Consider the following 17,088-nt stretch of genomic DNA (forward strand, 5'->3'; position numbering starts at 1 on the left):
ATAGTGGATTTGTGCTTTCCATTGCGATCTTTAACGCTCTGTATTGTTTCCCTAATATATAACAACCCACATGGACATTTTATTAAATATATAACGTTGGCTGATTTACATGTGAAGAAGCCATCCACTGGGTATGTACGTCCAGTGTGTGGGTGATGAATATTGGGCCCTTTGATTATATTAGAGCACTGGAAACAATGCAGACACGGAAAAGTGCCCTTCCGCTGTGTAGCCAGTACTCTCTGTTTGAGGGTACCACGAGTACTCCCAATATCCGCACGTACTAGCTTGTCTCTATAACTTTGATTTTTCTTATTACAAATAAGGGGCGGATTTTTGAATTCCTCAATCTGGGGGTATGCTTTTCCTAACAGATACCAATGTTTCTTTACAATATTATCCAATTTTTGGTTGAATGGATGGTATTTATGGATCAACGCCACTCTTGAGATTTTATCTTGTTCTTTTTCAGAACTACAAGGGGTTTTTAATTCATTTAGGGTTTTTGTTAGGATTGATGGCGGGTACCCTCTTTCTTCAAACCTCGTGGTCATTTCTTCAATTCTAAGTTCCCGTATTGAGGGATTAGAGACAATCCGTCTAACCCTCTGATACTGGGACTTTGGAATTGCTCTTTTCAAAGAAGGTGGGTGGGCACTGGTAAAGTAGAGGATACTATTCCTGTCTGTCTCTTTACGGAATAAATCAATGGAAAGGTTACCATTTGAATCCTTGATTACCCTTGTGTCTAAGAAACTAACCGTGTGGTTGTCACATGTAACTGTGAACTGTAAACCAGTGCGCGCATGGTTCAGATGTAGGATGAAAGACATTAGGGTCTCATGTGGCCCCGCCCATATGCAAAAAATGTCATCGATGAATCTTTTCCACAATAAAATGTGGTTATGGCACCATTCACTGTTGTATACAAAATCATCCTCAAATTTCGACATACAGTACAGACCAAAAGTTTGGACACACCTTCTCATTCAAAGAGTTTTCTTTATTTTCATGACTATGAAGGCATCAAAACTATGAATTAACACATGTGGAATTATATACATAACAAACAAGTGTGAAACAACTGAAAATATGTCATATTCTAGGTTCTTCAAAGTAGCCACCTTTTGCTTTGATTACTGCTTTACACACTCTTGGCATTCTCTTAATGGTCTTCCAACAGTCTTGAAGGAGTTCCCAGAGATGCTTAGCACTTGTTGGCCCTTTTGCCTTCACTCTGCGGTCCAGCTCACCCCAAACCATCTCGATTGGGTTCAGGTCCGGTGACTGTGGAGGCCAGGTCATCTGGCGCAGCACCCCATCACTCTCCTTCATGGTCAAAAAGCCCTTACTTTCAAAGTTTTCCCAATTTTTCGGCTGACTGACTGACCTTCATTTCTTAAAGTAATGATGGCCACTAGTTTTTCTTTACTTAGCTGCTTTTTTCTTGCCATAATACAAATTCTAACAGTCTATTCAGTAGGACTATCAGCTGTGTATCCACCTGACTTCTCCTCAACGCAACTGATGGTCCCAACCCCATTTATAAGGCAAGAAATCCTACTTATTAAACCTGACAGGGCACACCTGTGAAGTGAAAACCATTTCAGGGGACTACCTCTTGAAGCTCATCAAGAGAATGCCAAGAGTGTGCAAAGCAGTAATCAAAGCAAAAGGTGGCTACTTTGAAGAACCTAGAATATGACATATTTTCTGTTGTTTCACACTTGTTTGTTATGTATATAATTCCACAAGTGTTAATTCATAGTTTTGATGCCTTCAGTGTGAATCTACAATTTTCATAGTCATGAAAATAAAGAAAACTCTTTGAATGAGAAGGTGTGTCCAAACTTTTGGTCTGTACTGTATATGCATTTGCATAGGGCGGGGCCACATTCGACCCCATCGCGGTCCCCCGTTTCTGCAGGTAATAAGAATCTTCAAACATGAAATAGTTTTCATATAAGACGAGGTGAAGCAGCTGTATAAAAAATTCACGTTCAATAATGGAATAATTGCTCCTTTCCAAAAATGACTTAACAGCCTGTATACCTCCACTGTGTTCGATGGAGGTATACAGGCTGACCACATCAATCGTCACCAGCAAACTGTCTGGCGGAACCGGACCCAATTGTGCAATAGTGCTTAAAAAATGTTGTGTGTCTGCCAAGAAAGATGGAATATCCCTTATCAAGGGTGTAAGAATCTTCTCAAGTACTATTGCCAATGGAGACAAAATGGATCCCACTGAGGCCACTATAGGGCGACCTGGGGGGTTAATTAAGGTTTTATGAATCTTAGGGAGCACATAGAAAACGGGTGTTATCGGTGTTTGATTAATCAAAAAGGTGTGCATATTGTTATCAAAAACACCTAATGTAGCAAAGTGGTCTACAATCTTCAGTATTTTTCTTTTTATACAAAAGACCGGATCTGTGGTTAAAAGTTCATATGTATTATGATCTGAGAGTTGACGATTCACCTCTGCCACATATTTTGTCCTGTCCATGAGGACAATGGCGCCCCCTTTGTCTGCTGGCTTTAAAACAACTCTCTTGTCATCCATTAATGATTTAATCGCAGTCCTTTCTTGTGGTGTCACATTATGTGTAAACCGCAATTCACCCCTCTTAATCTCGTCCCTGTAGACCAGTTCTATATAAGTCTCAACCGGGTGATAGAATTTGGGGGGCATAAATTTACTGGGGTTCTTCAGACCTAAATCTTTTAAGCATAAGCTACTAGGTCTCTCTCCATCATCCGGACCAGCCGTTCTGTCACCATGATCCAAAAAGTGGGCTTTTAATCGCAATTTGCGGAAAAAATAGTTTAAATCAATATCATACTGGAAAGTGTCAAAATGAGTAGAAGGACTAAATGAAAGTCCCTTCTGGAGGGCCGACATCTGTACGGGACTCAGTATCTGTGAGGAAAGATTAATCAGGAGAGACTGGTTCTTACCTGCGAGCGGGTTTGAACAGCTTGACTCGGTCCCGACATTGTTGCGGTGGCTGCGGTGCTTGCGCCCCGCGCGCCTCCTCCTCCTCGTGGACGCTGACTGCCTTTCCGAAAAAAAGAAGAAGAGCTGTCACGAGGGTATCGAGATACCCGGGGTCAGGAAGTCGCAGCGGTTGGCTGCACATTCTATTTAAGATAGGGCTGTTTTCCTTATGGTAGCTTTCTGGGTTTGCTTTGCAAACCCTTTTTGGCTCACTCAGGGATCCGTAGCTCCTTCTCCTCAGCTGTTCCTTGTCCAGCACTCCCAAACCTCCTTATATTCCTCTCTCACACTTCTCTGGTTGCCAGAGATAGAACTTCCTGCCTGGACATCTATTCTGACCTTCTGGAGCTGTGTTGCTGCGTTCTCTGGTAGTTGGTCCAGAACGCTACCCTCCAGATCCCTGTTGGACCTTTGTGGTCTATTGTGATCGCCCACCTGGGTGTATGTGTTTGTCTGTTTTGTCTGTCCTCTCCCTGGTGTTTCCCTCTTAGTGATAGTGGTGCGGACTAGCGATCCCACCGGCCCGTTCACTATCTAGGGCTCATTTTAGGGAAAGCCAGGGTTTAGGCACGTGATCGCCGCACGGGTGAGGAACCCGTCTAGGGACGTCAGGGCAGTCAGGTGCCAGCCGCAAGGTGAGTTAGGGGTCACCACCTTTCCCTCTCCCTTGGGCAGGGCTTTCCCTTTTATCCTCCCTGTGCGTGACGCCGGTCATTACATTATCTCTGACCCTTATTTTGTGTAGGGAAAAAAAATTAAAAAAAATGTTTTACCTACTTAGAATCCAGTATGGATCAAATTGCTGCTCTGTCCAAACAATTTCATGGCCTGTCTTTTGAGGTGGCAGGATTGAAGGCGTCGGTCCTCCAGCAACAGCAGCGATTACAACTAACCGCAAGCCCAGCGGTTGCTACTGGTAACCAGGTTGTTGCGGAACCCAAGGTCCCTCTCCCTGACAGATTTTCTGGGGGAAGGGACAAGTTTTTGACATTCCGTGAGGCCTGTAAGTTATATTTTAAACTGCGCCCTTACTCCTCTGGTAATGAAGATCAGCGGGTGGGGGTTGTTATTTCCCTGCTGCAGGGGGACCCGCAGTCCTGGGCGTTCTCTTTACCTACTGATTCCCAGGCTCTCCGGTCAGTGGATGAGTTTTTCGGGGCTTTGGGTCTCATATATGACGACCCTGACCGAGTCGCACTGGCTGAATCAAGATTACGGAGACTCTTACAAGGAGAGCGGCCGGTAGAGGAGTATTGCTCTAAATTCCGTAGGTGGGCTATGGATACCCAATGGAACGACCCGGCTCTCAGGAGTCAGTTCTGCTCTGGGTTATCCGAAAGGGTTAAGGATGCGCTTGGATTATATGAGACCCCCTTTTCCCTTGATGCGGTTATGTCCCTTTCTATCCGTATAGAGAGACGCCTTAGGGACAGGTTGAAAAAACCGGAGCAATTGGTAACCCCTCCCAAGCAGCAGTTAGTCTGTACGGACTTAGACGAGCCTATGCAGCTAGGAGGAACTACTCGTCAGGTCCGTCCTCCTGAGGCTCGCCGTAGGCGTGGGGTTTGTTTTTTTTGTGGGGAGAGGGGTCATTTCTTTAATGTCTGTCCTTCTTTCCTCAGAAACAAAAGACCGTCGGAAAAACTACTAACCCCAGGCTGTGTGGAGGATGTCAGCCGGGGGGTATACAATTCCTCCATACGTACATCGCAATTTGTGTTGCCAGCGGTTATTATTTTTGGTGTTAAGACGGAGACTATTTCTTTCTTTCTAGACAGTGGAGCAGGGGTAAATTTGATAGATGCCCATTTTGCCCGCACTATGGGTTTGTCTCTCTGTACGTTACAGAGACCCATTCCCATATTCGCTATTGATTCTGCTCCCCTGTCTCAGAGAAACCTCACCCACATTGTTCATAATTTACACCTTCGTATAGGGGACCACCATAACGAGATGCTTTCATGTTATGTTCTGGAGGGGCTTCCCACTCCGGTAGTGCTGGGCCTTCCCTGGTTGGTAGCGCACAATCCAAAAGAATAATCACAAAATGGATAGCTTTATTAATACTTAACATTTATTTATTTAAAAGTTAAAATAATAGGCCCTTGATGTATAGAAAAAATCTAGACTGAGTGCAATTGGGATATTGCATACAACTCTCTGTTGGCATGCCAACACAGAGAGAAAAAATGGACCAAAAAAGGAGGAAGGGACAGATATATTGATAGGTTGAGAAGAGAGGATGCGTAGTAAGAGGGACACACTGCTGAGTCTCAGCCCTAGATGTCCCTTATCCTAACTCCTCAACACACTAAAGATCTATCCCAACCCTAGTTAGCCCTACCTAGACCTGGACTGCCCAGCTTTGTCCGAAAGATAGAATGTGGTCCCTATTTCTAGAGAATAGCATACCGGATCAGATAAAGGAGGGCAGTATATAAAAGACTGACAAACAAAAATGATATATATATGTGTATATGAGAAAACCTATATACATTGCGATGAAATGAGCTATATAGGTACAGTGCTCAGGGATCAATGGTAGGTCCTAAGTTGATAAAGAGCGTCCCATAAATACATATATGACACAACCTATAAAATTTGTGATAAATAAACTCAATAGGTACAGTGCTCAGGGATCAATGGTAGGTCCCAAGTTGATAAAGAACGTCCCGACGCGTTTCCTTGAAGGTTAACAAATCTTCAGGGGACTCCAACCTTTAAATGTATTGGTCACAAAATTTGACTGAATTGTATGTGTCTCAAGTTCTGTCAAATATTTAAATTTCTGCAAGAGGTAGCTCTCAAGTATCCAGAGCAATAGCCACACTAATGATACACAGAAATATTGTCATTTGACCAGAAAGGACTCAAAGGACCCCCCCATGACCACCTGAATTCAGGGTCATAGACACAATGGTTACCAAGTAGCTGGGTCTAGAGTCATTTCGGTTAAAAGACATTCAAACTAACACGTGACCACCTGTTTAAGGGTCACTAGTTTGATTCATCAATCAGCAAAAATAATAAAGTGACTATCTGTTCAAAAGTCAATCATAAGACATGGTATAACAGATAGACCACCAGTTTAAATAAAATCCAGGTCTAAGACAATACAAATGACCTGAGTTGCACTCAGAGAAACTAAAGAGGCTGTCTCTCAAGCATTGAATCAGCTTTGCTGGTGTATTATCGCCCACCAGATGATGTTAAAAGACAGTTCAATGCTATGTGCCAGAAAGCGCTTGTACAGCGATAAGGTTTGAGCACATGCAGTCAGCAAGGTACTTATCTGTACAGTCGTGATACACCAACTGTTCACAGAGGGGTGCGGGTGTCACGCCTCGGCATTCCGCGTATGGCAGCTGCAACGAGGGTGAGTTCGCGGCTCGTTTAAAAAGCCGTCCAGTTCCGCCCATTCTCCGCCCATTGACGTCATCTCGTCAGCTGATCGGGTCACGTGACAACAGCACGTGATAGTTTCCCGATCAGGTGACCCGGCCGGGATGGGAGGCGCTCGGCGAGTCATGCTGTCATAGCAACCGCAAACAGAACAGCCTTTATCACGGAGCAAAGACCTAGGCAGATCAGCTGTCAGTCCAGCGGCCGCAAAGGCCATAGCGCCGCCCCAAACCGCACAGGATTGATGTTACAACAGAGCGGATCTGTTTCAATGTGTCAGCGAAGTAGGTAGGCAAGACATCTCCACATGACACATTAAACAATAAATTAATATATCAGAGATCAATGGTTCCTTGATCTCCGAATAGTATGTTTATTTAGAGCTCATATAGTTGGATTTCATAATGACTGTTGTGATTTAAACTAGAAAATATACTTCCACCACAGAAAGCAGCAGCAAATGCAAAAAACAAGAGGAAGAAAAGAGACAAGAAACAGGTAAGGATTGAAAAATGTACAGATTTTAAGAGTACACATAGATGAGTGGATCAATGGGCTTAAGGATCTATGTAACTGTTGAATGACAACTGTTCATTCAATCCCAAAGGAGCCACAGTTTGCAATTGGAAGATCCACCACGTCTCTCTCTGTAAAATCCTCCTGTCCCAATCGCCCCCTCGTCTTGGTTTTTGAACAATTTCAATTCCCATGAATTTTAGGCCAGATATATCGCCTCCATGCACAGTATTGATATGTGTGGCTAGGGGTGTGTCCCTGTCATTCCTCACATCACCCAGATGTTCCCCAACCCGACGGCGTAATTCACGGGTGGTCTTGCCCACATACTCAAGGCCACAGATACAGTTAGCTTTATATATAACGCCCCTTGAGCGGCAGTTAACAAATTGTCTAATCTGGTGCGTCTTGCCAGTGACACTACCACAAAATGTGCGTCCCTGTGTAATGTGAGGGCACGCTATACAGCCACTGCAGCGAAAACTACCAACAGGTCGTCGGAGCCAAGTTTCTCTGCCCTCCTGGTTTTCGCTGAAGTGGCTGTGGACCAATCGGTCCTTGAGGCTCAAACCCCTGCGATATGTGACCTGTACTGTCTCGGAGATGGCATTTCTGATATCAGGGTCTAGTAGGAGGACCTCCCAGTGGTTCCTGAGTATCTGTTTTACTTCATCCGATGCACCATCAAATGTGCCTATCAGACGTATCGGTCCACTGGTTGTTATTTTTGGTTTAGGGTATAATAATTCATCCCTCTTGCTATTACAAGCCCTCCTATAAGCTGATCTCAAAACAGCATCTGGATACCCCCTCTCACGAAACCTGCACCGTAGATCTTGAGCCTGTTTCTTAAAATCATGCCAGGTGGAACAGTTCCTCCTAATACGCAGGTACTGTCCCACCGGTATCCCTCTTTTGAGGGGTTGTGGATGATGACTCGTCCAATGTAACAGCGCATTCGTGGAGGTAGGTTTCCTAAATGTTTTAGTTTGTAACATATTATCCTTGTCCCTTGATATCTCTATATCCAGGAAGGGCAAGGTGTCGGTTTTGAATTCAAAGGTGAATCTCATATTGATGGAATTAATGTTCAATTCTTTTATGAATGCAATGAACTCACTCTCATTCCCCTTCCAGACGACAAAAATATCGTCTATAAATCTGGCCCATGTTAAAACGCATGGGATGAAATTATTAGGTGCATCGTTGAATACCAGGGTCCGTTCCCACCAGCCCAGGAACAAATTTGCATACGATGGGGCACAAGAACTCCCCATCGCAGTGCCCCTGAGCTGGTGGTACAGAACCCCGTCGAACAAAAAGAAATTCCTTGTCAAGACAAAATTCAATAGACGTAAGACAAATGAGTTATGTAAATGGAACTGACGTCCCCTTGTACTCAAGAATGTTTCCACAGCCCTCAATCCTAGGGTATGGGGTATTGAGGAGTATAGGGCCTCCACATCAATCGAGGCCAAAGATGTGCCCTCCTCCATGGAAACTCCCTCTAAGCGACCCAATAGATCGCTCGTGTCCCTCAGTTAAGAGGGCAAGGTCTTGACAAAAGGTGCCAAAATGTGATCTATATAGATCCCCACATTCTGTGTCAAGCTGTTTACACCCGACACGATGGGGCGACCTTTAACAGGGGTGCCACCCTTGTGCATTTTTGGTAAACTGTAAAAGGTGGCTAGGGTTGGATGTTTTTTATAAAGGAAATCAAATTCCTCCCCTGAGATCAGATCTTCCATTTTGGCTTCCCGTAGAATGCAAATCAGTTCTTGCTGAAAAGTGCCAGTAGTTTCGACCTTTTCAGCTGGGTGAGAGACATCCATCTCTTTGCGAGGAAACTCAGGTGGCGCAAACATTTTGCGCTGGTTGAGAAACGTGAAAGCAAAGAGATGGGTGTCTCACCAGATATTTTGAAGGATGTCCGTCTATTATTTAGCCTTAGTGAGAGTGTACCTCAGGAAGGTAAGGGTCCATTTACCACTCTGAAGAACAAGAGTGTTAAAACTCCACCTTCAGGGGATCCGACTTGCATCGATGTATTTGTTAATCAAGTATGTCGAGACTTGTCAAACCTGGTACCATCTTTACACGACTTTAATTGCAGCAAAGCTGAATACAAATCTCTACAAAATCTTGAACAAAAGAAAAATCTCACCATCAAACCTTCTGATAAAGGGGGGAACATTGTCCTGATGGATACTGCAGACTATAGGGCAATGTGCCAGTCTTTACTCAGTGATGGAGACACTTATGAGAAACTCAATAGTGACCCTACTGGCACTTTTCAGCAAGAACTGATTTGCATTCTACGGGAAGCCAAAATGGAAGATCTGATCTCAGGGGAGGAATTTGATTTCCTTTATAAAAAACATCCAACCCTAGCCACCTTTTACAGTTTACCAAAAATTCACAAGGGTGGCACCCCTGTTAAAGGTCGCCCCATCGTGTCGGGTGTAAACAGCTTGACACAGAATGTGGGGATCTATATAGATCACATTTTGGCACCTTTTGTCAAGACCTTGCCCTCTTACCTGAGGGACACGAGCGATCTATTGGGTCGCTTAGAGGGAGTTTCCATGGAGGAGGGCACATCTTTGGCCTCGATTGATGTGGAGGCCCTATACTCCTCAATACCCCATACCCTAGGATTGAGGGCTGTGGAAACATTCTTGAGTACAAGGGGACGTCAGTTCCATTTACATAACTCATTTGTCTTACGTCTATTGAATTTTGTCTTGACAAGGAATTTCTTTTTGTTCGACGGGGTTCTGTACCACCAGCTCAGGGGCACTGCGATGGGGAGTTCTTGTGCCCCATCGTATGCAAATTTGTTCCTGGGCTGGTGGGAACGGACCCTGGTATTCAACGATGCACCTAATAATTTCATCCCATGCGTTTTAACATGGGCCAGATTTATAGACGATATTTTTGTCGTCTGGAAGGGGAATGAGAGTGAGTTCATTGCATTCATAAAAGAATTGAACATTAATTCCATCAATATGAGATTCACCTTTGAATTCAAAACCGACACCTTGCCCTTCCTGGATATAGAGATATCAAGGGACAAGGATAATATGTTACAAACTAAAACATTTAGGAAACCTACCTCCACGAATGCGCTGTTACATTGGACGAGTCATCATCCACAACCCCTCAAAAGAGGGATACCGGTGGGACAGTACCTGCGTATTAGGAGGAACTGTTCCACCTGGCATGATTTTAAGAAACAGGCTCAAGATCTACGGTGCAGGTTTCGTGAGAGGGGGTATCCAGATGCTGTTTTGAGATCAGCTTATAGGAGGGCTTGTAATAGCAAGAGGGATGAATTATTATACCCTAAACCAAAAATAACAACCAGTGGACCGATACGTCTGATAGGCACATTTGATGGTGCATCGGATGAAGTAAAACAGATACTCAGGAACCACTGGGAGGTCCTCCTACTAGACCCTGATATCAGAAATGCCATCTCCTGACAGTACAGGTCACATATCGCAGGGGTTTGAGCCTCAAGGACCGATTGGTCCACAGCCACTTCAGCGAAAACCAGGAGGGCAGAGAAACTTGGCTCCGACGACCTGTTGGTAGTTTTCGCTGCAGTGGCTGTATAGCGTGCCCTCACATTACACAGGGACGCACATTTTGTGGTAGTGTCACTGGCAAGACGCACCAGATTAGACAATTTGTTAACTGCCGCTCAAGGGGCGTTATATATAAAGCTAACTGTATCTGTGGCCTTGAGTATGTGGGCAAGACCACCCGTGAATTACGCCGTCGGGTTGGGGAACATCTGGGTGATGTCAGGAATGACAGGGACACACCCCTAGCCACACATATCAATACTGTGCATGGAGGCGATATATCTGGCCTAAAATTCATGGGAATTGAAATTGTTCAAAAACCAAGACGAGGGGGCGATTGGGACAGGAGGATTTTACAGAGAGAGACGTGGTGGATCTTCCAATTGCAAACTGTGGCTCCTTTGGGATTGAATGAACAGTTGTCATTCAACAGTTACATAGATCCTTAAGCCCATTGATCCACTCATCTATGTGTACTCTTAAAATCTGTACATTTTTCAATCCTTACCTGTTTCTTGTCTCTTTTCTTCCTCTTGTTTTTTGCATTCGCTGCTGCTTTCTGTGGTCGAAGTATAATTTCTAGTTTAAATTACAACAGTCATTATGAAATCCAACTATATGAGCTCTAAATAAACATACTATTCGGAGATCAAGGAACCATTGATCTCTGATATATTAATTTATTGTTTAATGTGTCATGTGGAGATGTCTTGCCTACCTACTTCGCTGACACATTGAAACAGATCCGCTCTGTTGTAACGTCAATCCTGTGCGGTTTGGGGCGGCGCTATGGCCTTTCTGTTGTAACGTCAATCCTGTGCGGTTTGGGGCGGCGCTATGGCCTTTGCGGCCGCTGGACTGACAGCTGATCTGCCTAGGTCTTTGCTCCGTGATAAAGGCTGTTCTGTTTGCGGTTGCTATGACAGCATGACTCGCCGAGCGCCTCCCATCCCGGCCGGGTCACCTGATCGGGAAACTATCACGTGCTGTTGTCACGTGACCCGATCAGCTGACGAGATGACGTCAATGGGCGGAGAATGGGCGGAACTGGACGGCTTTTTAAACGAGCCGCGAACTCACCCTCGTTGCAGCTGCCATACGCGGAATGCCGAGGCGTGACACCCGCACCCCTCTGTGAACAGTTGGTGTATCACGACTGTACAGATAAGTACCTTGCTGACTGCATGTGCTCAAACCTTATCGCTGTACAAGCGCTTTCTGGCACATAGCATTGAACTGTCTTTTAACATCATCTGGTGGGCGATAATACACCAGCAAAGCTGATTCAATGCTTGAGAGACAGCCTCTTTAGTTTCTCTGAGTGCAACTCAGGTCATTTGTATTGTCTTAGACCTGGATTTTATTTAAACTGGTGGTCTATCTGTTATACCATGTCTTATGATTGACTTTTGAACAGATAGTCACTTTATTATTTTTGCTGATTGATGAATCAAACTAGTGACCCTTAAACAGGTGGTCACGTGTTAGTTTGAATGTCTTTTAACCGAAATGACTCTAGACCCAGCTACTTGGTAACCATTGTGTCTATGACCCTGAATTCAGGTGGTCATGGGGGGGTCCTTTGAGTCCTTTCTGGTCAAATGACAATATTTCTGTGTATCATTAGTCTGGCTATTGCTCTGGATACTTGAGAGCTACCTCTTGCAGAAATTTAAATATTTGACAGAACTTGAGACACATACAATTCAGTCAAATTTTGTGACCAATACATTTAAAGGTTGTAGTCCCCTGAAGATTTGTTAACCTTCAAGGAAACGCGTCGGGATGTTCTTTATCAACTTGGGACCTACCATTGATCCCTGAGCACTGTACCTATTGAGTTTATTTATCACAAATTTTATAGGTTGTGTCATATATGTATTTATGGGACGCTCTTTATCAACTTAGGACCTACCATTGATCCCTGAGCACTGTACCTATATAGCTCATTTCATCGCAATGTATATAGGTTTTCTCATATACACATATATATATAATTTTTGTTTGTCAGTCTTTTATATACTGCCCTCCTTTATCTGATCCGGTATGCTATTCTCTAGAAATAGGGACCACATTCTATCTTTCGGACAAAGCTGGGCAGTCCAGGTCTAGGTAGGGCTAACTAGGGTTGGGATAGATCTTTAGTGTGTTGAGGAGTTAGGATAAGGGACATCTAGGGCTGAGACTCAGCAGTGTGTCCCTCTTACTACGCATCCTCTCTTCTCAACCTATCAATATATCTGTCTCTTCCTCCTTTTTTGGTCCATTTTTTCTCTCTGTGTTGGCATGCCAACAGAGAGTTGTATGCAATATCCCAATTGCACTCAGTCTAGATTTTTTCTATACATCAAGGGCCTATTATTTTAACTTTTAAATAAATAAATGTTAAGTATTAATAAAGCTACCTATTTTGTGATTATTCTTTTGGACTTTAGGGTTTAGCCTACTTAAATAGCATCGGTCTGACCAAAACCCTTATCTTGGTTGTGTCAATTGATAGCGCACAATCCAGTAGTGGATTGGCAGACCAGGGAGATATTGGAGTGGAGTGAGCAGTACAGAGAAAATTGCTTAAATAGCAATTGCTTAGTCGCCTCCATAACTACCCTACCTACATTTATTTCGGATTTTGAGGATGTTTTTTCTGAAAAGGGTTGTCAGAAGTTACCACCTCATCGTCCTTATGATTGCCCGGTTAACCTTATTCCCAGCGCAAGATTACCCAAGACCAGGTTATATAATCTTTCGGGTCCAGAGAGACAAGCCATGAAAGATTATATCTCCGAGAGCTTGGCTAAGGGACACATCAGACCCTCTTCTTCACCCGTGGCTGCAGGGTTTTTCTTCGTTAAAAGAAAGATGGGGGCCTGCGTCCTTGCCTAGATTTTCGCGAATTAAATCGGATAACCATCCGAGACCTATACCCTCTTCCTCTCATTCCTGACCTGTTTAACCAGATTGCGGGTGCTAGGTGGTTCTCCAAACTTGATCTTAGGGGGGCCTACAATCTGATTCGTATTAAGGAGGGGGATGAGTGGAAGACAGCGTTTAACACCCCTGAGGGGCATTATGAAAATCTAGTTATGCCTTTCGGTCTGACCAATGCTCCTGCCGTCTTTCAACATTTCGTTAATGACATTTTTAGTCATCTAATCGGCAGGTTTGTGGTAATATACCTAGATGATATTTTAATTTATTCGTCTGATCTGAAAACACATGAGGTGCATGTCAGACAAGTACTGCAGGTCCTACGGACGAATTAATTATATGCTAAAATTGAAAAATGTGTCTTCGCCGTTCAGGAGATACAATTCCTAGGTTATTTTTTATCTGCTTCAGGTTTCCGTATGGATCCTAGGAAGGCCCAGGCAATTTTAGATTGGGATCTTCCTGAGAACCTCAAAGCACTACAACGGTTCTTGGGCTTCGCAAATTTCTATAGGAAATTCATAAAAAATTATTCACTTATTGTAAAACCCCTTACTGACATGACTAGGAAGGGGACTGATTTTTCTAAATGGTCTGACGCCGCTAAAGTTGCTTTTTCCTCTCTAAAAGAGAGGTTTACCTAGGCACCTGTACTAGTCCAACCTGATGTCTCTCAGCCTTTTATTGTTGAAGTCGATGTGTCAGAGGTGGGAGTGGGGGCGGTGCTGTCTCAGGGTCCGTCTCCTGGCAAATAGCGTCCTTGTGCTTTCTTTTCTAAAAAACTATCCGCAGCAGAAAAGAACTACGATATTGGCAATAGGGAACTATTAGCTATTAAACTTGCGTTTGAGGAGTGGCGTCACTTCTTAGAGGGGGCAGTCCACCCCATCACTGTGATTACGGACCACAAAAATCTTCTGTACCTCGAATCAGCTAAGCGTCTCACCCCTAGACAGGCTAGGTGGTCGCTATTTTTTACCAGGTTTAACTTTGCGATTACCTATCGTCCTGGGGCAAAGAACACCAAGGCTGATGCACTATCTCGTTGTTTCCCTGGAGGGAGTAATGTGAGTGATCCGGTGCCCATTCTTCAAAGAGGAGTGGTTGTTTCTGCGGTACACTCTGTTTTGGAGGGGAAGGTGTTAGAGGTCCAGGGGGACGCCCCGGTCTCTTGCCCCTCAGAGAAATTGTTTGTACCGTTGAACCTACGTTTCGAATTATTAAAGGAACATCATAGTTCGGCACTTGCTGGGCACCCGGGTAGTAAAGCAACCTTGGAGCTATTGTCTCGTCGTTTTTGGTGGCCAAGGTTGCGTCAGGATGTATTGGAATTTGTGTCTTCTTGTTCTACCTGTGCGCGCGCAAAAGTTTCACATACACGTCCTGCAGGGTCTCTATTACCACTCGTCATTCCCAATAGACCATGGACACATCTGTCAATGGATTTTATCAATGACTTACCTTTGTCTGCGGGTAAAACAGTTATTTTGGTAGTAGTGGACAGGTTTAGCAAAATGGTACGCTTCATTGCGTTACCCGCACTACCTAATGCTAAGACTCTTGCTCAGGTATTCGTCAGTGAAATCGTGAAGCTTCACGGGGTCCCCTCCGATGTTGTTTCGGATCGGGGTACCCAGTTTATTTCTAAATTTTGGAAAGCTTTTTGTTCCCGTTTGGGGGTACACTTGTCCTTTTCCTCAGCTTTCCATCCTCAGTCGAATGGACAGACTGAGCGTACCAACCAAAACCTTGAGACATATCTAAGATGTTTTGTGTCTGAAAACCAAGAGTTGTGGTCATCATATTTACCGTTAGCTGAGTTTGCCATAAATAATCGTCGTCAGGAATCCACTGGCAAGTCACCATTTCTTGGTGCATATGGTTTTCATCCCCAATTCTGTACTTTCAAAGAGGGGGGGTCTTCTGGGGTTCCCGAAGAGGAACGGTTTTCGTCATCTCTTTCATCGGTATGGCAGAAGGTGCAAGCTAACTTGAAAAATATGGGAGATAAATACAAATGCATGGCTGATAAGAGACGGTCGCCAGGTCCGGACCTAGGAGTGAATGACTATGTGTGGTTGTCTACTAGGAATATTAAATTGAAGGTTCCCTCTTGGAAACTGGGTCCTAGGTTTATTGGCCCTTACAAAATTGTAGCCATCATCAACCCCGTGGCTTTTCGCCTGGAGTTACCTCAGACTTTTAAAATTCATAATGTTTTTCATAAGTCGCTACTCAAAAAATATGTTCCACCTCTAGAACCGTCACTGCTGCCACCCCCTCCTGTTGTCGTGGATGGTAATCTAGAATTTCAGATATCCAAAATTGTTAATTCTCGTCGGGTCCGCCGCTCTCTTCAATATCTGGTGCATTGGAGAGGTTACGGTCCCGAGGAAAGAATGTGGGTTCCTGCGTCTGAGGTAAACGCAGACAGGCTAGTTCGGGTTTTTCATGCCTCTCATCCTGAGAGACCTGGTCCTGAGTGTCCGGAGGCCCCTCGTAGAGAGGGGGGTACTGTCACGAGGGTATCGAGAACCACGCCTGACTCCGTTATACCCGGGGTCAGGAAGTCGCAGCGGTTGGCTGCACGTTCTATTTAAGATAGGGCTGTTTTCCTTATGGTAGCTTTCTGGGTTTGCTTTGCAAACCCTTTTTGGCTCACTCAGGGATCCGTAGCTCCTTCTCCTCAGCTGTTCCTTGTCCAGCACTCCCAAACCTCCTTATATTCCTCTCTCACACTTCTCTGGTTGCCAGAGATAGAACTTCCTGCCTGGACATCTATTCTGACCTTCTGGAGCTGTGTTGCTGCGTTCTCTGGTAGTTGGTCCAGAACGCTACCCTTCGGATCCCTGTTGGACCTTTGTGGTCTATTGTGATCGCCCACCTGGGTGTATGTGTTTGTCTGTTTTGTCTGTCCTCTCCCTGGTGTTTCCCTCTTAGTGATAGTGGTGCGGACTAGCGATCCCACCGGCCCGTTCCCTATCTAGGGCTCATTTTAGGGAAAGCCAGGGTTTAGGCACGTGATCGCCGCACGGGTGAGGAACCCGTCTAGGGACGTCAGGGCAGTCAGGTGCCAGCCGCAAGGTGAGTTAGGGGTCACCACCTTTCCCTCTCCCTTGGGCAGGGCTTTCCCTTTTATCCTCCCAGTGCATGACGCCGGTCATTACAAGAGCGGGTGTCTTGTGGTCCCATGGACTCGCTTCCGGAGCTGGAGGTAAAGGATCCGGGTCTTGGGGGCCGTCGGAAAGGCAGTCAGCGTCCACGAGGAGGAGGAGGCGGGCGGGGCGCAAGCTCCGCAGCCACCGCAACAATGTCGGGACCGAGTCAAGCTGTTCAAACCCTCTTGCAGGTAAGAACCAGTCGCTCCTGATTAATCTTTCCTCGCAGATACTGAGTCCCGTACAGATGTCGGCCCTCCAGAAGGGACTTTCATTTAGTTTTTCTACTCATTTTGACACTTTCCAGTATGATATTGATTTAAACCATTTTTTCTGCAAATTGCGATTAAAAGCCCACTTTTTGGATCATGGTGACAGAACGGCTGGTCCGGATGATGGAGAGAGACCTAGTAGCTTATGCTTAAAAGATTTAGGTCTGAAGAACCCCAGTAAATTTATGCCCCCCAAATTCTATCACCCGGTTGAGACT

This window comes from Bufo bufo, chromosome 10 (assembly GCF_905171765.1).
Source record: "Bufo bufo chromosome 10, aBufBuf1.1, whole genome shotgun sequence".
NCBI classification, from domain to species: Eukaryota; Metazoa; Chordata; class Amphibia; order Anura; family Bufonidae; genus Bufo; species Bufo bufo.